Raw genomic sequence first — 21449 nt, forward strand, 5'->3', positions numbered from 1 at the left:
AGCATGCTGGACTGGGCTGGCCTTTGCTCTCTGCTTTGCTGTCCCCAGTAGTTGTGTAGCTGTCACCCAGCACAGCTTTTTGGGGACCCTTTGAGGCAGGGCAGCAGGGGCGAGCCAGTCCCTAATCCTGCAGCATCAGCTCCGACCGCTCCAGCTCTGACAGCGGCAGCAAGGAGGAATGGAAAAATACAGAAAGGAGCTGAATAGAGCTCCCTTGTAAAGGGGCTCAAACCACACTTTGGACCCTCTTTCCCACCCTTGGTCCCTTGTCTTGACAGCTGCACAGTGTCTCCGTAGGGAGAGAGCAGATTCAAGCTGCAAACTTTAAAAAAAAAAAAAAAAAAAAAGGAAAAGAAAAAGAAAAAGAAAAAAAAGGAGAGAGGGAGCGAGCAAGCGAGAGAGTGTCTGACTACAGCCCTAAGGGCTGTCACAACAGATAAAACCTCAGCCAGGATTCGCAGTTTGAGCTCCTGCACGCTAATGCACAGCAGAGCTAAAAATACCGACGTGTGGAAAAGCAGAGGCTGCTGTTGCTGCCTTCTGAGCTGATCGCAGGCTCCAGCTTCCCGGCCAGCCCAGAGCAGCCAGATGCACGGCCACAGAGGGGGAATTGCAACCCCAGAGAGGGGCAGGGGCACCCTGGGGGTCTCCCCCACCACCCAGCTGCAGGGCTGGCTCTGCTCACGCAGTGCCTGGCCGAGCCATATCGGAGAAAGATCTGGGTCGGGTTTGTGCTGATGTGAAGTAAAATATCTGGGCCACGCGCTTTCTCCTCTGCAGGCAGAGCAATGGCAGTGGAGGGATGGAGCAGCCTTGGGGAGAGGGCCTGACGCCAGAGAGAGGGAAGGATGGAGCCTGTGATGAGAAGGAGGATGCAGCGAGGCTTCAGGAGATGACAAAGAGGCGGGACAGCTCCAGAGCCCCAGCTCTGGGGCTGCAAAACAAGCAGCCCAGTGCTAATCCCCAAAGTCGGCCTTGTGTGAGACAGGAATGAGCTCGTGGCTGTGTTGTCACACTAGCTCCCGATTTATCCAGCCATCTTTGCCCTATCTGAGGTCCGGGAACAGGAACATACTTTACCATGCACTTAAATTCAAGCATGCACTTAAAGTCTCTTTTCTTCAACGGAGCTGAAGGACAGCTCAAGGGTTTGCACCCCATTAGCTGCCTTCAGCCAAGGTCAGTTCTCTGAACAGGGGCTGGCTCAGGGCCCCCACCCAAACCTGGGGAAGGCATCTGGGTGTCCCCAGGCTGTTACGTCCCCCCCTGCAAATGCAAAGTCCACTGCTCCTGGGGACAACCATCCTCCAAAGTGCTGACTAACACCAGGCATGGAGCAGTCATCCTGCTCCCTGCAGGTTTGTGTGGTCCCCATCACATCCAGAGGAGCAGCCACGTGCACAAAGGCCCCTGCACTGCTGCCCAGGAAGGGCTTGGTCTAATTTGGAAACCATCAGGACAGTGGGAACTCAGATGGTCTCCCTCAGCTCAAGGACAGAATTCTTCTCTCATGTTCTGTGCATGCTCTGCTCGGTCTTGTGAGTGGGACAGACACGACTATCTCAGCATCACTTCACCCCAAGACCTGGAGCCCAAACTTGATCCCGGAGCTCCAGAACCCTGCTGCCCTGGCTAACACAGTCCGTGCTGACTTCCTCATAGGAATCAAATCCTCCCCAAAGTCAGGGGGGAGCATTGATCAGCACCCCTATCCCAGCCCAGTATTGCACCTCCTGCAGTGCTGACACACCTGCAGAGTTCACAGCCCAATTACCCCACACATCAGCCAATTCCTTTTCTACTCATAGTCACATTCAAGACACCAGTGCAAAGTCTCTGTGGATCTGTTTCAAGTTGCATTATCAGCACATTTGGCATTTCCATCATGCTTAGGACCTGGTCCCCTACAAAAGGCCAATTTATTTTGGAAGCAAGCTCTGCCTTAGGGGCTACCCTTTCCAGCAGGAAGCACCTTGGGCAGGGCAGAGAGTCCTGCTAAACCCAACAGCACTGACCATGCCCTGTACTGGGGCACACACCCAGGGAAGTCCCCGCTCCAATAACCCAAATTTCTGGATGGGTTGTTTTCACCATATCAGTGCAAGCAATGATAGCAAATTGGTTCTTGAACAATAACTATTATTTAGATTATTTAATTGATGTTTCCACAGTGTGTTGAGGAATTAAAAAGGGGGGAGGTGAAGGAGGGAGCAAATCCACAAGAAAAAAAGTGTTACCTAAGGCCAGGGAATGAAGGCGATGCAGGAAGAGAAGAGCAGGTTGTTACAGTAATTATAATGTCAGGATTTATGGATGAGGCCAAGAGAGTCCCCCCAAGCACTGACTGCAGCTGGGTCTGTCTGCAACCAGCCCCAGTCTCACAGGATGGGGCAGGAAAACTCCCTTTCTGATCCCAGCACAACCCATCCAAGCTGAGCATCAGCCACTCCTCCATAAGTCATTTTGCAGCATGACAAACTCCCAAAACAAAAAAATCTGGCTTTTCCCCCCATCCCACTTCCAAATCAAGTAGACACTTGCCAGCCAGCCAGCCCAGCCCCACACTTCTAGTATTTCAAGGGTGCTTCCAGCCCTCTTTTTTTGCTGCACACAAGCACATTCATATTATCTCTACACTAGATGTATAAACCTTACACATCACCATCCAGCTATAACCCGGTGCTGGCAAATATCACAGCACCATCACAAGGTGTTGCACAACCTTTTGACTTCCAGAAAGCCCCTGCTCCCAGAGCCATGAAGTTATAGAAAAAAATTTAAAAAAGGAAAAACCAAACCTCTTCTTTCATTAAACAGGAAAATCCTCAGCCCTCATGGTTAGAGGCAAAGACTTGAAAATATGAGTTCTGAAAATACAGCTCCTAACCACACAGGAAAGGGAAAGCACATAGAAATAAGAATTTTTCACACAAGTTTTATTGCAGATTTCTGATCTGGGGGCAACAACTGGCATTACAATCACACTCCTTATTTGCTTACATTTGAGCATACAAAGGATAGTTCCCAACAGAGCAGCACTGACAACCAGGAGTACTTTTCCAAACAGCAAAATTCCAGATATCCATGGAGATATCCATGAACCAGCCATGATCCCACTAACAAGAAGCCCCATGGCCCAGAGAAGTCAGACACAAAGACCCACTAACAAAGACTGCAGCCCCACCCATGACTCTCAAAAAGCCCCCGTTCATCACCTCATTGGCCCAGAAGGTCACTGATACCCACCAACCCTCCTGCTGACTCATCAGGCAGCTTCATCAACAAGCTGTTAATTGAAAACCCTCCTGACACAGCTGCACCAGCTGTGGTCACTCGAGATGGTCTCACACTTTAAGCCCTTTTGAGGAACGTCTTTGCAAAACGGAGGTAAAGAGGTGTTGAAATTCCACCTGGAGACACAGAGCTGCCCAGCTCAGGGCCTGACAGCAGGTGCTCCACATCCAGCCTCCTGCCTGAGGTGTGGAAATCCCAGAGCCATTTCAGATGTGGCTGCTGTCCCTGGGGTGAAGAACCAGGCATTCCTGCAATTCAGAAACCCCAAACCCTGCCTTGGCCCAAACTCCTAAAGATGCTCCCCTTGAACACTCCTGTCCCAAATTCATCAGGCCTCTTTGCCAGCTCTGGCCTCTTGAAATTCTGCACACTAATAAAATCCTAACTAATTTACATCCAAGATGGGGAGTGAGTGGCAGCTGTTGCTATAGAAACCCTCTCCCGAGCCCTGGCTCCCGGTTTCTGCTCCAAGATGAGGGACTGAAAGCCAGCTTGGACCCCACTACCGATGGCACTGGGACATCCCATGGTGTCCAGCCAGTCCCACACGGGCCAAACCTGGTGCTGCTGCCCCAGGTCCCACTGCAGCAGGGTGGCCACCACCACCACCAGCCAGCCCCCAGTGTCCTGTCATCCCCCAGGCTCTACATTTCCCACCCTCCATCACTGAAGGGTCTTCTTTGCCTGCCACTCTTCCTGAAAGCCTTTAACTGCCAGCTCCTGGAGTCAGGGGCTGCATGACAAACCCCATTCTCACTTGCAGAAAGGAAAATAAAAATGAAAACAAGGCAGATTTGCTCCCTGAGCTGCCAGACTTTGGGGAAATGCTGGAAAACCCACGTTGAGGACCTCACCAACAGAAGAAAAACTTGTAATGTGTTTAACACTTAATGTAGGTTTGTTTTTTCTTAAGTTGGACTGATAATTATTCAGTGCATGACCCCTGGAGGGGTTAATGCTTTGGATAGACAACAGCACCTCACACAAAACCCTCCCTCAGCTCTGAGCAGGCTGTTCCTCAGGTCTTTGCTTTACAGAAGGAGCTCAGCTTACAGCTTGAAACCTGCACTGATCACCAGGGCTGCATCAACAGCTTTGCTGGGAACAGAGACACCACATCTCCATGGTGAAGCATCCAGGAGTGAGCTTCTTCAGCAGAAAAGCAATCAGAGGACATCGTCTCCCTGAGGAAGGGAAGAAAGCAGCTCCCCTTTCAGAGCGGCAACAGAGGATCCAGAGTGACTGTCCCACCTCCTTCACGCCAAAGCCAGGCAGTTGCACCCTCATGGGTGCTGCACACTGAGCTCTGCTCATAGCCCCTGGATGCAGACCAGGGGCTGGGGGACCGTCAGTGTGTCTGGTCCATGGGGCTGGATCCTGCTCTCAGTCACCCCGTGTACAGCTGCAGAGAATCAGCTCCTGAACTGTCACACCAGGGAGTGTCGAGGACAGGCAAGCACATGCATCATGGACACGTGCTCTGGGGTGAACCCCCTAAGGATGGGTTCCTCAGGTCTTCCTGGGGGCAGGATCCAGCCCACAGCACAACTGCTCCTGGGCCAACCCCTTTTTCCCTTGGTGGAGATGTCAAGGATGTATGAAGGTTGCTCAAAGGAGACATCTCCCTTGTCCCCTATGTATGTGCTGTGACACACGGGCACCGTGAGTCCAGGATCAGGCTGGTGGAAGGCTCCTGGCCCAGCACCCTGTCCCCAGGGACAGACGTCCCTGGCATACCTCAGGAGTTATTTATTCCTCCCTCCAGCTCTAGCTGCCTGCTCTGTCACACAGGGAAAAACTGACTCAGACCTTCCCAAGATAAGGCGACCACATCTGCAGCCCAGCTCCCCAGGAATGCAATCAAAATAGCGACCGGCAGCCCAGGCGGGGGAAGGAGGGGGGGCAGCATTTTTTGCTGTCGACTCCGACCCCCTGATGGACCGTTGCCATGGAAAGCCGGCAGCCAGCAGCCCCAGCTGGGGTCTGCTGAAGGATTTTTCCTGCTTGGCCTGAGGCTAGGGCAAGGGGAAGAGGGGGAGATACCGGGGAAGAGCTTGCATCTGGCTGCAACAGCCCTCCCCTGCTAGCAGGTGTGGAGCTCACTTCCCTCTTGGCTGGAGCATCCTGAGATGGTTTGTGATCCAGCATGGCTCAGACGCTGCCGGGCAGTGTTTGAATCCGGGTGCAGGAGCACGGATAATAAACCCAATAAATCCAGTTCAGCATTAATGACAGAGGGACCAGGGAAGGGACAGAGAGATGGTAACCTCAGACAGGGCCACCGTCCTCTGAGATGGTGAGGTCTCTGGGGCACCCATCCAGCTCCTCTCCCCTTCAGCCTGTTTCCAATCCCTCATTTTTGCATGAAGAATAAGGACAGTAATTTCTCTCCTGCAGAGAGAAACAATACAGGAGCTGAAGCCGACCCCTTGCAGGCTGCCTGAGCAGGATGACGTTTGGGGAAGATTTGTACAACTTTCTCACTGTGAAAAAACCACCATGGTTGGAGGTTGCACAGAGCTGGGCACTGCATGATGGTTTCTTGCCCCAGTGCACTGAGATGAGGTGGAAAAGGCCACAGCCTGAAGCTGCCTATTTACACCAGAGCCTGGATCAGGCGCTGCAAAATCTGCTGCCAGCAGCAAGCACCCAGAGGAGCCGTCACCCCTCCCGTTGCCTCGCCGGGAGCTGGCAGGAGGGGATGGACAGCTGCTTCTCCATAATCATCTCTCCACCACTGACAACATGCTGGAGCTCATTTTCAGAAGACACCTTGGGAAGAAGAATGCATTTACAACAGCAGAAGCACCAGGAAGAGCATCTCCTTCCAGAAAGCCAAAGATGCAGCAAAATAAAATGTCGCTTCTTGTTAACCCTCGCCTGTACCTGAGCAAGCAGGACAAAAGTTGCTGGTCAAATCCTACTCACATTCGCAGTCCTGGAGCTGTGCTGATTGTCTCAGCAAAGAGACAATGGCTCTTTGGAGACCTTATTGACTGAAAATCCTCCCTGAAGGAGGGACCATGCTCTGGTTTGAAGCCAAGACTCACTTTCCCAGATACCTGCTGAGATCACGGTCCCAGCAATCACCACTCCTGGCACCTCTCAGCTGTCCTGCACGTGTGGCATGCACGGCATCCCGGATGGGGGATGAGGTGCAAAAATCACCAGCTAGCAATCCCAGCCCAGCTCTAATTTTAAAAAGCTTCCCTGGCCCGGGTAGGGGAAAGGAGAGCTGGAGAAGGTGAAGGGAAAAGGAGGGGGGAACACCACCTGTGTATTGATCTGACAATATGAAATGGGTTTTTCTTCTGGTTCCTGAGCTGGAGACAGGAACCTATTGAATGCAAACCTCAGCTCTCCCGCTGCCCTGGTTTCAGCCACTCCAGGCTGCTGTTTAATTAGATGAGCATTAGCAGAAAGGCAGCTGGGCAGCTGGGAGGGGCCAGATTTCTGTACCCCACGGTCACCCACCCGATGTGAGCATGCTGCTGTCAGAGGCATCACTCAGCTCTACCTGCCTGGGCGTCCTCCCGGCTCCTCTGGCAGCCAGGCTGAGCTGGCCAGGAACCTGCCCCAGACACACCATGGAGCAGACCTGGCTAATCCTCAAGCCATTGGGACCCCAGCCACCCCCAAACAACACAATCATTAACCCTTTCCCCCTAAATTTCCAGCAGTCCCACATGAAGCCCAGCGATGGGACAGGGTTTCCTCTTGCATCAGCCTCAGGTTCAGCTAAGTAATGACCTGGGAGCCAAGGAGGCTGGAGTGTGGAGCAAGCTGTATCCTATCTGGGAGAAATTACAACAAAGTTGTGAAGGATTTGCAGCTATTTTCACGCTCCTTTTCCCAGATTAACACATGGATCCACTTTCTGTTCAGCAGTCTGAGAGCGTATTGTTTTGTCTCTGTCGCAACCTCACACTCCCACATCCCAGAGCTTTCCAGCGCCCCACTGATGGCTATGGGATATCAACAGGAATGGAGGAGCTCACTTTAATTAGCGTGCACGTCTTAATTGGGCTGCAAGTTCCCCAGCAAGTCAGATTGTATTTTATCTTCATTTTACAGACCTGGAGCAAGGAGACAGCAGGAAGACCAAGGAATATGACCAAGGGTTGTCAGCAAGATGGTCAGCAGAGCAATGGAGAGATGCTATGAGTTCCCCCATCCCTATTATCTGCACTGAACCCAGCAGAGATAGTACCTGGTGACAGCTCATCAAAGCCCTCTGCAAGGAATAACAGGAAGATCCCATACCCACTTGCATAAATCAGCCTTTCTCCCTTGTTATCAGTGGAGCAATGCAGATTCAAGAAAATTGGGTTAGATCCACATTTATGTTAGGATGCAACACTCACAGGTTAAGCAAAGTTCCCTCAACTATCTGACTGATGCCAACTCCCACCAGGGAAAAGACCCTGACCAGAGGGGGCTTTATGTCAAGGTTTTACCAGGGACATGGGACAAACTCTCATTACATGTTGTAAAATAAACTGTCACGAAGCCAGGATGCAGCTGTTTCAGCTGCTTTCAGCAGAAGACATTATCTGCGGTGCAGATAAACCCAGTTCAGCCTTACCTACAGCCCCTCTACAGCAGTGTCAGCACTCAGCTCACTGCTATCAGCACACGTGCAACGCATCCATGCCGGAGCAGCCTCATGCCTGCTGGTTTGGAGGGAGAAAGCCAAAGCTTTTGCATTGTCCTTCTCCAGTGGAGCTCTGGTCTGGCTGGTCAGAACTGGCTGCGGTGCGAGCAGGAGCTTTCAGCTTTGGTTTCTCACACCGCTTTTCTGTCCTCATCTCTTTCCATGCGTACTCATTTCCCAGACCAGCATGGAAACACAAGGAGAATTAAACGGCTCTCAGCTTCCAGGTGAAAGCAGCACGACATGGGGCAACAACCCCACTCAATGCATTTCCCCCTTGCTCTCTTACTGTATCACCCTCGAGACAATGATTTCATGCTGTATCTGCCCAGTGAGACATACTAGATGGAGATGCACAACTCACCACAGGAAGATGCTGTGTCCCAGCTCTAGTCCATCAAGCTCCAACGTGCATGTGTTGTTCATCCCTAGGTCTGAAACCCCTGCATCTAGCTCAGGAAATGGGTTGACCAATACCTATGAAAAATAAGGGGAATATGGGAGTGGGGAGCCTAGGGGTGAGTGGAGACAGGCAATACTGAACCTATCAGTTCTGGGATGTGCTGGAATGTGTGGTGTTAGCTCTGGGATTGGCATCCCTCCATGCTGATGGGAATGCAAGCTCAGAAGGTCTTTCCTTTGGACAAATCCAAAGGATAAATTTTCCCTGCTGAGTCACAAGACACAAGACAACAGCCCCTACGCATGACAGGCTTCAACCGCTGAACCCCACCAGCGTGCACATGAGCACTGGGAACCTCTCACACGCAAAGCAGTGAGCGCATCCCACTGAGCAGACATGGAGCTCCAGCAAGAGCTGCAGAAAGGCTGTGCCAACACCTCCGTGCAAGCAGGCAACAGTCCACAAGCAGAGAGAAGGAGAGCTACAGGCGCTGACATCCCCCTCTGGCTCCCAGCATGACTCACACCGGTTGCCATGAAGAAGTCAACATTTGCATGCAGCCACCCCAAAGCAGAATGAGAAGCTCCCTCAACTATTTGCTGGCTCTCTGGGGGAGGGCAGCGAGCAGTGGGACCTCAGAGGCCAGTGTAGTACCAGATGGCAAACTCTGGCATTTCCACAGGCATCTCTAGGCTGCTACCAACGCAGTCCATATGTGCAGCACACCCCAGACGATGCTCCCTGCAAATGTGGTGTTCAAAACAGAGATGGGAGTCGGGCACCCGGTTCCTATGAGATTTAGTTCTCCTTCAGCTTCTCTAAACTTGCAGCCTCAGAGCTCCCCACCCTCACCAAGCTCCACACAGAATTAGCTCAACGTGGAGCAGTTGATTCCAGCGTGGGAGCAGCGCCCGCTCACACCCACTTGACACACCCTGCTCGGCACAGAGTGAGTGTGAGCGCACAGACATGGCCCAGCACTGAGCTCTGGCAGCTCCAAAACCCAACGCATCCACAGGCACTTTCTCCGAGCATGGATACACCCATGGACATGTTCTCCGGAGCGATGCTCTGGCCCCGCAGTGGGGTGGCTGCTCCTGCAGGTGTGTGAAAAGCCCCAGCTTGGGAGAGAGGGGGTAATTATATGCCAGGGGAGCAGCTGATTCAAACCCTTCCTGACCCCAGGCTGAAGAGTTCTCCTGATCGATCAAGAAGATGCTCTTTCATTTTCCTCAAGCGTTTCGCTGATGGATGGAAAAATCAATGCCCCGCAGAGGAGTCTGGAAGGGGGTGGAGCAAGGGGAAGAAAGGGAGAGAAAGGGAATGAGGAATGGAAAGGAAGAGAAGGGAGAGGGGAGAGAGGAGGGTACTGTGGGAAGCAGGGGCTGCTGGAAGGGGTGCTGGGAAGGCAGGTGGGCTGGCAGCACCTATGGCTATCACCTGCACCTGAGGTTTGGGATCTCCTCCCCACATGGAGGACCACGGGCAATGCAAAGCTTCTCCCAGCTGCACACCGTGGAGGCAGGGCACCACTGTGCCAAGAGCCTCCATCAGGCTGGTGCCTCCCCATGCCAAGCACTGCTCCTGCAGCATTGATGAAGGGCCCAAATCTGTGCCATGGGGTCCCCCCTGCAGCAACATTGCTGGTTTCCATGGAAACACCTCCCAGTTCCCCATACGGAGACAGCCCTGGTACCCACAGTCAGAAGAAGTCCACAAGCCTTTTGGGTGAAAATTCCCTGTTACCTTGTTTTTCCTTAAAAATGCCTGCTGAGATCCCCTAGCTCTGACTCACCCTGTGGGTTCAAGCACCATCTTTGGGTCCCATCCTGCCCACACAGCTCTGCAGGGTGCCCCGGGCTGGGACAGGATCCCTAGTGCCACTGTACCAGCAAATCTTGCAATTCCAGCATCTTGCTGGGAAGAGATGCTGCCAAAAAGGACTTTATCCCTTGGGGGGGAAATCTTTGCTAAAGACCAAGCTAAGACCTGCACAACCCATTTAGCTCCTCAGTTTAGGTGTGCTGTGGTTTTCAGAGAGGTGGTCAAGCCCCTTCATTCACACTTGCCAACACCAGTCACTGGAAAAGACACCCATAAATCTCCCCTTGGGTCAGGGGAAAGCCAGGCCCACACCACTGGACACAGATGAAGTAGCAGCTTGCCTCAAACATGTTGGGGTTTTCCAGTGTTTTCTTCCCCATATCCTATTAATAATTAACACAACTGCAATGAGACCGGCTTTTAAGAGGCTTCACTGCCATGGGCTGTGTTACAGTCCCTCTTTCAGGAGCAAAGGTTTGTCTGTTACCACTGGAAACAAGGTAGGCTCCTGTCTCAGCCAGGGATGCCGTCCTCATGGGAACCTGATTCTGTGTCCCCACTGGGCTGAGCTGATCCATCACACTGCCAGAGCCAAGGTGCCAGAGCCCTGCCAAGGCAGCCCACCCTCTGCTCCTTCCCAAAATTCCATCCTATGCTAGAGACAACTCACTGGGCCATTTTGAACCCTCCACGTTCTTCTCAACGCTGACCTGGTGTGAGCTTACCAGGCAGGAGGACAAGCTAATATTCTCCCTCAAGATAGGATTTGGAGATCAAAGGACAGAGTTTGGGGGTCGTGGGTGGTCTCTGCTCACTGATGAAGATCCCCATCCCCTGGCACCTGCAAAACAGCAAGTGAGCAAAGCCAGAGCAGCACATTTTAGGCCACTAGTGCTTTCCAGGATCTCCCTTTCCAAAGAGCTCCTTGCAGATCATCCAGCTCCCAGCTGCCCATGCTGTGACAGGCTGGGGACACAACTCCATGCTATCCAGGAAGGAAAGACAAGGTTTCAAGCTGTCCCCAAAGCCTAGGATTTGGATCGAGTGATCTCCGTGCCTCCAAACACCCTGCTCGGGAGAGAAGCAAACAGAAAACAGGGGATGTGATAAAAGCAAAGCCCTCGGCCCAGCCAGCCCTGTCTCCCAGCAGTCCCGCCCCCACCCGGGGCTGGGGCCCCACTGGCCCCACGCAGAGCAGCCACACCGGCCCGGCTGGTTGGGGGAGGCAGAGCAGGGCCTGCAGCAGCCCTGGCAGTAAACAGCTTCCACATGCTCGTGCTGAGCTGAGCCCTCAGCCCCGACATACCAGCACACTTATTCATACCTGTGCGAGGGGCCGAGGCGGCACCGTGGGCTGCAGCCCCTCCTGGGACAGGGTCCTGTGAGCCCCCCGCTGTCCCTGGGGGTGTGGGTAGCCCGAGGTGCCCATCCCACAGCTGTGCCACAGCTCCAGTGGTGCTGCAGGACCCCTAGGCCAGCAAACACCCACTGTAAGTGTGGGCGCCAGTGCTGGCAACCCCCCTCGAATCTCACTTTAACTGGATCCCCAGTTTTCCTCATCCCACGCTGTCTGCATCCCTCCAGGCCATCATGCCATGCTTCTCCTTCATTGAGGACCTGTTCAAACCCATACCAGCGTCTCCCCCCACAGCAACACTGTCCTGACCCTCCCTTGTCCTCTGTCCTCTCAAATTAGGGATTGGGAAAGTGTTTCAGCCCCCAGCCCTGAGGCAGAGGGGGATCAGTGCTCTGCAGAGCCTGCAGCTATGAGGATGTCTGGGACACAGCGCCCAACAAGATCCCAGTGCTATTCCATCCTGGTTGGGACTGTCTCAGCCCACAGCCTCTGGGGATTATAAACCCCCTTTAGAGGCAGAGAGCAGGCAGGGCTCCAGCTCGCTGGCATCCCGGCGGGTTTACGAGGAGATTTTTAGCAGCACCAGGAACAGTCCCCGGATTAGAGCTCCAGGCTTCAAAAGGAGCTGCCGAGCGCGAGAGCCGAGGGCTGGAGTCGCTGCGGCTGAAAAGGGAATGCTGCACATTATAAATAGCTGCTCACTGGCAGCACATCTGTTTCAGACAGCGGCTCGGGAAGGCTGTGCGTGTTCTGGTTTGGCTATTTTGGGGGAAAGAGATTTGAAACTCACTCATTATTATTGTTCACCCAAGAGATGCGAATGATGCCTGTTTCTCCTTTCCCTTTTCAAAATGGAAAGCAAAACGAGGTGAGTTTCAAAGCACACGGTGGTGTAAGGTTCTCTGGGAACTGCAGCTCTCGCTGGGAAATGGTAAAAGCACTCCAGTGACACCTGGATCATTGGGTAGTGCCACAAAACAAGGCTGGCCATGGGATAGGGAGAGCACAGCTCTTGTCACTGCTTAGCCATAAGCCACCTTTCAGCTATGGGGGTGGGAGGGAAGATAGGCAGCTGCAGGCAGCAATGAGGCCAAGGGCGGGTGTTGAGGTGAGGCTGTGAGTGACACTCCCCAAAACAGTGTGGGCTCACCTGCACCCACCAGATTGGACTGCCTCATGGCCCTGTTGATCCCACCATGTACCCCCATGGCTCTGGTCCATCTCTGCACCACAAGAGATGCTGGACCCGCCCTAGGACCAACAACAGTGCAGAGGAGCAAGGCCTGGTGTCAGGATGAAGGCCACAGCCCCAAGAATGGTCTGGAACCACCAGGGCAGGGGACCAAGGGGTGTCCCAAGCCGGGCTGCCCCATCCCTCGAAGGGCTGATATCCCACAAGAGCCCACACCAAGGAGATGTGGGGTGCTGCTGAAGCAAGTGTGCCTGGGGGTGAGCAGAGGAGGACGAAGAAGTGTCCAAAGTCCAGCAGCGTTGGAGCAGCCCCGCGGTGCCCAGCCCGGCCCAGGCGCTCCCGTACAGCCCAGCAACGGCTCATTAATCACTCGGCACCACGGCGGGATGGAGGCCCTCGCCGACCGCCGCCAATCCCCGCGCCGTTACCACAGAAACAACCCTCACCCTGCGCAGGCTTCAAAGGGTTTTGTGCGTGTGCCTGTGTGTGCTGCTCCGTCTCCCCCCTCCCCTTGTTGTTTTTTGTGTGCGCGTACGCAAGAAAGAGTTGGGTTTTTACTTCTTTCCCGGGAAGCATTTGCCATCCGGGCTCAGATCGTGTGAAAAGCGAGGGCAGGATAGACGGACAGATAGACAAACAGATGACCCAGGAGAATCAGCCACGATAGCCCAAAGGCTGGGGGGTCTTCTGAAAGGAGAAGGGGAAGGGTTGGGGGGCACAGAGGCGGCTGTGGTGCTAACGAGTCAAAAATAAATATTTATATGGGTAGAGTTTTAAAACCCTATTTTGCATCGTTATAATAAATTATTCATCTGCCTGTTTCTCTCTGCCTGCCTCTCATGGTAGGGAGCTGTGAAAGGGGATGATGCTGCAGGGTGAGTGAAGGGGGTCATGGCTGACCAGGACCCTGGACCCCTCCAGCACCCCAGGGAGAGGAGGCAGGGAGGTTTGGGGAGAGAAGCAGGGACGGCACAGATGCGACTGGACCCCGACACAATCATGGCAGTGCCAGATGGGGAAGGGTGAGGAGAGGTGGGTGCTGGGAGCAGGCGGCTGAAGGTGCCCAGGGGACTCGACGACCTCCCAGCCAGAAGTGTCAGAAACAACATAGCTGCTCATGCGCTTGTTTTGGATGGATGTGAGTTTCCCTAATTTTTGTTTTGGCAAAGACAGCAGTTTGGCTGATGCCCTGCAGCGTCCTGCTGAGGAGGTGAGGATGGAGAGCTCTGCAAGGAGTCCTGCTTCCCTGACTGCCCCAAATCCCCAGCTTCCTGCATGTCCTGGTGCCCCACCGAGGGTGGGCACATACCTGCAGGCAGTGGTACAGCTGCCATCCCTCCTGCCCACACTCTCACAGCCAGCCCAAGAGCTGAGCCAAAGGGAGCCCCACACCGCCAGCTGAGACAGCGCTTCCAGGAGCTGTTGGTACCTTCCCATCTCCACCTGTGCACTGACAAGTGCCCAACGCATCCCTCTGCAAAGCTGGCAGTGGCTTCCCATCAAGAGCAGCACCTCTGAGCCTGTCCCCTTGACCCTTCTGGTTTGATCAGTTTTGGTTTGTTTTGATCAGTTTTGCATGTCCCAGTGCTCTGATGGCAGCTGCCATTGCCTCCACCAGTGTATGGGGTTTGAAAGAGCCACCAAGCACCAAGGAAAGGTCTGGGGAGGAGAGCCTTGCCCTGACTACTTCCAGGCTCGCTGCAATTGCATTTGCCAGAACTGCTGTAACAGAGACAAAAAACAAGGATAGAGAAAGGCATGAGCCTGGCTGAGCAAGCCACAAAAAGCCCCTTCCCTAGCTGGAGGCTTCCAGCATGTGGAAGGGGAGGTCAGAGGCCTGAAGAGGATGAAAAATTATCTTCTGGATCACCCCATATCCCTTGACTCCCAGCCTCTCCTGACAGCTGCTCATCTCCCCTGCCCCTCCAGTGACTCCCCAGCAGCCTCCTCTGGTGCTACACCCCCAGCATATCTGAATATGAAACCTAAATCTCCCTTGCGCTATAGTTTAAGCCCATAATTTCTTGTCCTACCCACTGTAGGACATGGAGAATCGTTTATTCCTATCCTGTTTGCAGCAGCCACTGACATATTTTTGAAGGCTGTTATCACATTTCACCTTCAGTCTTAGACCTTTTCATGAAAGATGGAACAGAAACACGAGTTTGTGATGGGGAGGAAGGACAGAATAACAAAGAGGTTTTTCTGGATCACACGTAGAAACCAGGAAAGCCAGTGGAAAGGCAGGGAGCCAAGGAATGGGCAAGGAGAAGCCTGTAACACCCTGAAGGATCTTCAGTGCCACCAGCCAAGCCCAGAACACAAAGGGAGATGTTGGAGACAGCAGGGAGGAAAAGTTAGGACACACCTGGACAAAATGGGCCTGGGATTCCCATGCAGGGTGATGTGGCAGTACCCAAAAGGGGTGTTAGGACTTGGCTGCAGGCAGGAGAGAAGCCAGCTCGACTTATTTTTGATGGTACCAGTATGAATGGCAGGTAATGTGCCAGCTTGGTCCTAAGATGCAAACAGGACAAGAGACATGAACAATGGACACACAACAGTGTGTTCCAATGTGCTTACCATGCCTTTGCACGGCTGCACGTGTCAAAAGTACTTACAAGAAGGAGATAATCTAATTTGATAAGGGACAGGGTAGAGGAATAACACTGTGGGCACAGATATCAGGAGCAGAAAACAAAGGAGAGACTTCGGCAGGCATCTGCTACAGACCCCCAGGACTGGAGGAGAGAAAGAAAGAACAAAAAGATTCCTGAACCAGCTATCAAAGAGCTCACAAACACAGGATATTTGTACTCAGGGGGCACTTTAACCACCCAGACATCTGTTGGGCGACACACACATCAAAACATAGTCAGAATGGTTCCTTCGTTATGTAGAGGACAATTTACAGATGAAGGAAGTAGAAAGGCTCCACGAATCTACTCGCCAATAAAAAGGCACTGTTCAAAAAGCGACAGTAATAGGGAAAGTTTCTAGCCTGTGATCACAAGCACAAACCCACCAGAGTGAGGACACGGCGGCACAAGACACTTCACAGCAACCACGCTGGAAGAGGAACTGAGGGACAGCCAGGAGCAGCAGGGCAGGAGCTGTGCTCGTGCCCTACAACAGCGTGGCTGTTGATAAGGGACAGGATAAACCTCCCAAATGTGATGGAAAGAAAAGAAGCAGAAAGAACAGCCGTTTGCATCAGAGACAGCCCTGAATGGGGGCTGTGGACCCAGTGAGCAGGGAAGGCTGTGATCCCACCTGGGCTGGCAGCTACAGCGTGTCTCAACTTTGCCAAAGGCAGGCTTTTCTCAGATTCTCGGGGAGGTAAAGGCAGGAGCAGGCAGCTTGTGGAGCTCATCTCCAAACAGCAAGAATTCCCACGCCTGCTGCATGAAGAAAACCCACTCTTGCACACCACCACAGGAGCTGAGCACCTCTGAACACCAGGGCACCCCTTGGTCCCTCTAACTCTGTGCCAAAAGCAAAGACAAGATCTGAGTTCCACAAACCAAAGCTCCAGCACAGGGTCAGTGCACTGCTGTGGTTCCCCCACGGAGGGACTTTTCCATGCTAACCCATTGAAAGGAGTTTCACAACATCCAGCACAAAGAGACACAGAACACTCTTACACAACTTGGAGATGCAAAAGTCAACAGATCTGACAAGTCCTACCACAGCAGAGGGGGTTTCCCAGCATGCAAAGCCCTTTGGCTCCTAGAAACAAAAGTAACTTTGTCTATGAACTCCTGGAAGAGGTTGGAAAAGATCTGGCTTCAACCTAATTACCCATGCTCCATGGAGAGAGCCAGGCATGTGGAGGGCACGGGCAGCAGGAGTCTGCCCACGGCTACCCCTGCCCTGGGGTATGTGGCCCCCAGCTCTGGGGCAGCCTTCCTGCTCCGCACCCTCCATCCCCAACCAGCCACGGCAGCTTGGTCAGGCTTTGGCACTCCATAATGGGCTCCAAGACTAGCCAGGTTTGAAAGGTGTTTTGTGTTTAAAGATTAAAACAGTGAACGACTCGAAGCGCCTAAAATACACCTGAAAATCTGGCTCTTTGACCAGATTTAAAGTTTCACTGCAGGAGGTGGGAAGCAGCATGAGCATCCATTTCCCCTCCAGAGTCATCTGGGAAATGAAGGGATGTGTCATCCTCTGCTTCCCACACCAAGAGCAAGGACTTCCTCAGCCTTCACAGTTACCTCCAAGCAGATGCAAAACTGGAGATCTGCAACTTCAAACAGCCTAATTAAAAAAAACTACCATCACTGGGGACAGGAAAAGCTCCCCTACTTCTGGCCACGTTTCTAAAGGTGCTTCCCACATTTTGGCCTTAGCTGGAGCACAGTTTCCCGTTTCACTTATAAAAATGCAACTCTTGGTATACAAGTGTCCAGGGTCCACAGGTGCTGGTTTTGAAGTGCTTTGGAAAAATACAGCTATTAAAATAGGAAGAAAAAGAAAGTAGCAGCAGCCATACACTACCTCCCTTGTAGGGAACTACCCTGGACATCCTGCTCCTTATTTATTAAAATAAAAAAAAACAAACAACCCAACATCGCTTTCCAGGCCTGAAACACTGATTCAGTTATGACATGTGTCTATTTATCAGGAGAAAAGCTGAATATTTCCGCTATCACAAGATTATTGCCAGTGCTTAGATTTTTTTTCCCTAACCTCCAGCTAAAATCCTTTGAAAATGGAACGGCATACGAAATACGCTTCCTGACTCTCAGAGTTGGAGCCCGCCCCCCCTTTCTCCCAATAAACAATTTTGCATATATTTAAACCTCCTTTCTCTGGTTTCCCAACTCCTCCACCCTCCCCAGCAAAGAAATTACAAAAATCCGTCATTTCTCTCTTTTCCCCTTGCACCTCCATCTATCAGCGTTTCAAAGGCAGTCTCCTCGAATGCCGAGCAGAGCAGGAGATGGGCAGCAGTAATGGGAATGTGCTCCTGACTGTGCAAACCCACACAGAGAGTGAGGACAGGAGAGACTGCATTTGCATACATATTAAACGAGAGCAGTAAAAAATGCAGACGTGCAAACCATTTGGACATGGCTCGGCTCGGCGATGCGCCCTGCAAGGGAATCAATCTTCTGCGTTCTTAAAGGGAAAAACCTGTTACGGAGGAGAAAGCAAAGCCCAGAGACGCCCGCCCGCAAACACTGTCAAGGTTTTGGGACAGTCTGACCTTCGCGGCCGTGCAAAGGCTGCCGTGAAGGAGGGTGAGATCCCAGAGATGTCCAGCTGCTGCCCCTGCCGTGGTTCCAGCCAGGCAGACTGGTACCTTTGGTCCTCTTCCCATCATCACCAATAGGAGGAGAGCTGGTGAGACCCCCAACCCCAGCCATGCTTGTGCTTGAGTTGAAGCAAGATATTCTGACATCAATCAAGCTCTCAGGTGAGGGCAGCACAGCAACATCCCTGAAACAGCCTGAGCTGGGCTCCGTGGAAGAAGTAAGTGGTGCCTGGATGTGCTGAAGTAGCCCATCCTCTGCATCCCAGTACCTTCCCTGACTGAGCAGTGAGTGTTGAGTGAACGTCCCTGTTTAGCTCAGGATGATCCCAGTTATGGGGAATTCCAGAAAGCAAGGCCAAGCTCCAGGCCAAGGTCAACCTGGAGGGCATGACTCCCCAAAATGGCTCTAGTCCAAAGTTTTTGAGTGTCTCTTTTCTGGCTCCATGGATCTTCACTTGCACCCTACCACTGCTGCTTGACTGACCCACAGCACTGCACACACAAGCTTCTCCCATAGTCAGGTTCTACCTTGCCCTGGAATGACCCAACCCAACCTCACCTTCACTTGTCCCAATGCCCTGGTTAAGGATGTTCCCAAGATAAGATGTCACACCCAAGACAACAAGTAAGTACAGTGGAGCTTACATAGTAGATCATTCCGAAGTGTCTGCAAGGATATGGATCTAACGAGGCAAATCACGCAGGCAAACCTACTGATTTCAAAGTCTTCAGGTTCAGATGCATAAAAAGTGCAAAATCAGTAACTTTTATATTGCCACTCAAGGAACCACAAAGATAAAAGCAATATTCTGGGAGTGAAGATGCCATGAATATTTCTCATCTGCACTTATAAGGGATATTTGGGACCAATGGCTTGATTCTGCATTAGCCTTGTTCAAATGAGATAATTTACATTCCCTGCCAGCTGAAAACAGGCTGTCAAGGTATTTACTTGTGTCAGGTTTCACTTCCCAGCCACAGCACTAAAACCCACTAGGTGCACATGGAGAGTGGAGGTCCAGGACCAGGAATGGCAAGGAGGGGATCCAGTGTGGACACCCTGGCACGGTCCAAGCCCACAAAGTGTAAGTGTTCTGCAGCGAGGCACGCTAGGATGTATCAGCAGCTGCAGCTTTGCATCACATTCTCTCAGCTTCTCCCTGCAAGGGTCCATTCTGGAAAACCAGGAGCTTGCAAGGCTCAGCTGTCCATCCCTGAAGATCCCAAGGCTGCAGACAAACAACTGGACATACCTGCCCACCGAGCCTCACTGTCCTGCAGGGTTTGGCTCCTCTGCTCCTGTGGGAAATGCTGTCTGGAGCCTGCCTTCTCCTCCCCTGTCCAGCTATCCCCTGCTATGGCCAGATCTAATCTAACCACCTGCTTCTTCGTGGCTGACTCACCCTCACCTGCCTTTGCACCTACAGCCCAAAGGACATGCAGGGGAACATGCTGCCAGATCTTCCCCACCAACCTCCACAAATATCCCTTTTGCCAAGTCTAGCGAGCCCAGGATAGCAAGGCAGTGCTCAGTTGTCTTCTGCTTCCTACCACCCTCCAGCTCCTCTAAACCAGGCAGTCCTGGGGTGGGAAGGCAAACAAAACAGGCTTCCCAGTAGCCTTTCCAAAGTGGATTCTTTGGTGTCTCTTAAGGGTTGAGTTCCCATGCAGCTATCGAGTGCTCAACTCTCTCTTTACCCACCCACCCATTTTCACAAGGCTTGTGGGAGCCACACAAGAGCTCTTTCCTTCAGCCAAATGTAATTGGAACTCGTTGCTGGGTAAAAAACAGGGGGAGGCGGGAACAAATGGAGAGAGAGAAAAGGAGAGACACGTATGCACACATGCACAGGCTGGATCACAGAGGCCCTATTCCCTTAAAGAAAGAGGGGAAAAAAGAGAAAAACAAAGTAAGACTACAGTGGCAATGTGCACCAGCTGAGCTGTTGACTTGCTGGTGTGCTGCACAGTTCCACCCCTCCGCCTCAGCTGCCGGGGATTTACAGGCACAAACAATCTGGGGCGGGCTGGTTCATCTGTACACGGGGGTTTCTACAGCTCCCTGCACAACACCAGCTCTCCTCCCAACAGCAAGTCACAATTTGGAAACATTTGGGGCTGTTAATTATATTCGGATTGAATTTTTTTGCAATAGCAGTGCCCCTGTGAAAGGGCAGTGGGTGAGAATCTCACAGAGGGAACTCGGGGATTTCCACCCAGAAACTGTCCCCCTGCCTTGCCAGAGAAACATGAAGGCAAAAGAAAGTGGCATTTGACAAAACAACAGAAAAACAACTTATTGAATAGCTGTCACTGGACAAGTATAAATATATTAGTGACTGTGTCAATATTAAGCTCATATCAAAGGCGATCAATTTGATAATTGCCTGTGCAGAGAAAGAAAAAAACCACAATCAAGTCTATTGCCACTGGCATCTGAAACTCCTCCCTTGGTTAAATCTATTTCCTTTTTAACTTAATTTGAGTTAATAGGAAAGTTATGGTGTAACCATAACCCAAAATCACGCCCCCCCTTTTATTCCTTTTTTGACTGATCTTATTTTGGCATTGGCCTGAGAGCCTCAAGCAACCAAGGGCTTTATTTGCCAGTTTGGAAAAGTTTAAGAGACGGTAGAGAAATGGAAATTGTTTTGCTGAAAAACTTGTCCACGAGCTTCCCCAGTGACACTGAGTGTGCCACCTCCCACATGTACCACGTCCTCCTGCAGGACACGCATCCCAGCAGTAGTCAGCGATGTCAAACTCACCCCGCAAATGGCCCCAAATGACATTTTTAGAGAGGCTCTGTTATCTGAGACTACAAAATTAGCACCATATAACAGCCTTGGTCTGCAGGACTGCTCCTGCCAATGTCAATGGCGGTGCTGTAGAAGATCAAAGTCAAAGCACAGTCCTTCAGCAACAGCAAACATTTTGGATGGTGGGAGAATGTGGGGGGAGCACAGCAAAGCCAGCAGCAATCCCTGCCCTGGGCAGAAGAAGCCCCACTGAACCCCAAAAAGCACCAGAGCGAAAAATCATTCCTGCCATTTGCTTAAATTGGGCAACTCATGCACAGTTCTTCAGGAATATCCAAGAGATTTATCTAGAAAATCAGCTCTAAAAGCACTGTCCTTCTGCCAAAGAGTTAACAGCCCTGAGAGCAAAGCGGAGGCCTCGCTCTTGCTGTGGGATTTCTCCCAGTGACACCACGTTCCCACTTGGAGACAAGTTTCTTTGTTTGCTTTTCCCCAGTTATATAAGGGACATAAATTTTTGTTGCAGAGAGAACTCCAGGCAATCTGCATCTCCCTCAAAGTCTGCATCTCCCTCCAAGACTTCTCACTATGTTTCAGCTTGAATACTACTGCTGTTGCTGCAGTTTTCTAGCTCCTGTGTCTGCACTAAACCCTCTCCCCTGCCCCAGGAAGCAAGAGCTTGCTCGAAACTCAGCTCCCCATCAGG

At 52.1% G+C, this 21449-nt stretch overlaps 1 long non-coding RNA gene across 9 annotated transcripts in view; it reads right to left on the reverse strand.

Annotated features, from left to right (window-relative positions):
* LOC104688291 overlaps window positions 1-21449 on the reverse strand; it is an 84955-nt gene that overhangs the window by 50968 nt on the left and 12538 nt on the right. The window contains exon 1 of one of the 9 annotated variants that reach the window (XR_005603245.1): window positions 17615-17693. The exons of 7 other annotated variants lie outside the window; for them this stretch is intronic. This is a non-coding gene — a long non-coding RNA (uncharacterized LOC104688291). Of the gene's footprint in view, window positions 1-8312; window positions 8566-17614; window positions 17694-21449 lie in introns of those variants that run through there. One more of the 9 variants, XR_005603246.1, reaches the window with a different exon arrangement.

This window comes from Corvus cornix, chromosome 17 (assembly GCF_000738735.6).
Source record: "Corvus cornix cornix isolate S_Up_H32 chromosome 17, ASM73873v5, whole genome shotgun sequence".
NCBI lineage: Eukaryota > Metazoa > Chordata > Aves > Passeriformes > Corvidae > Corvus > Corvus cornix.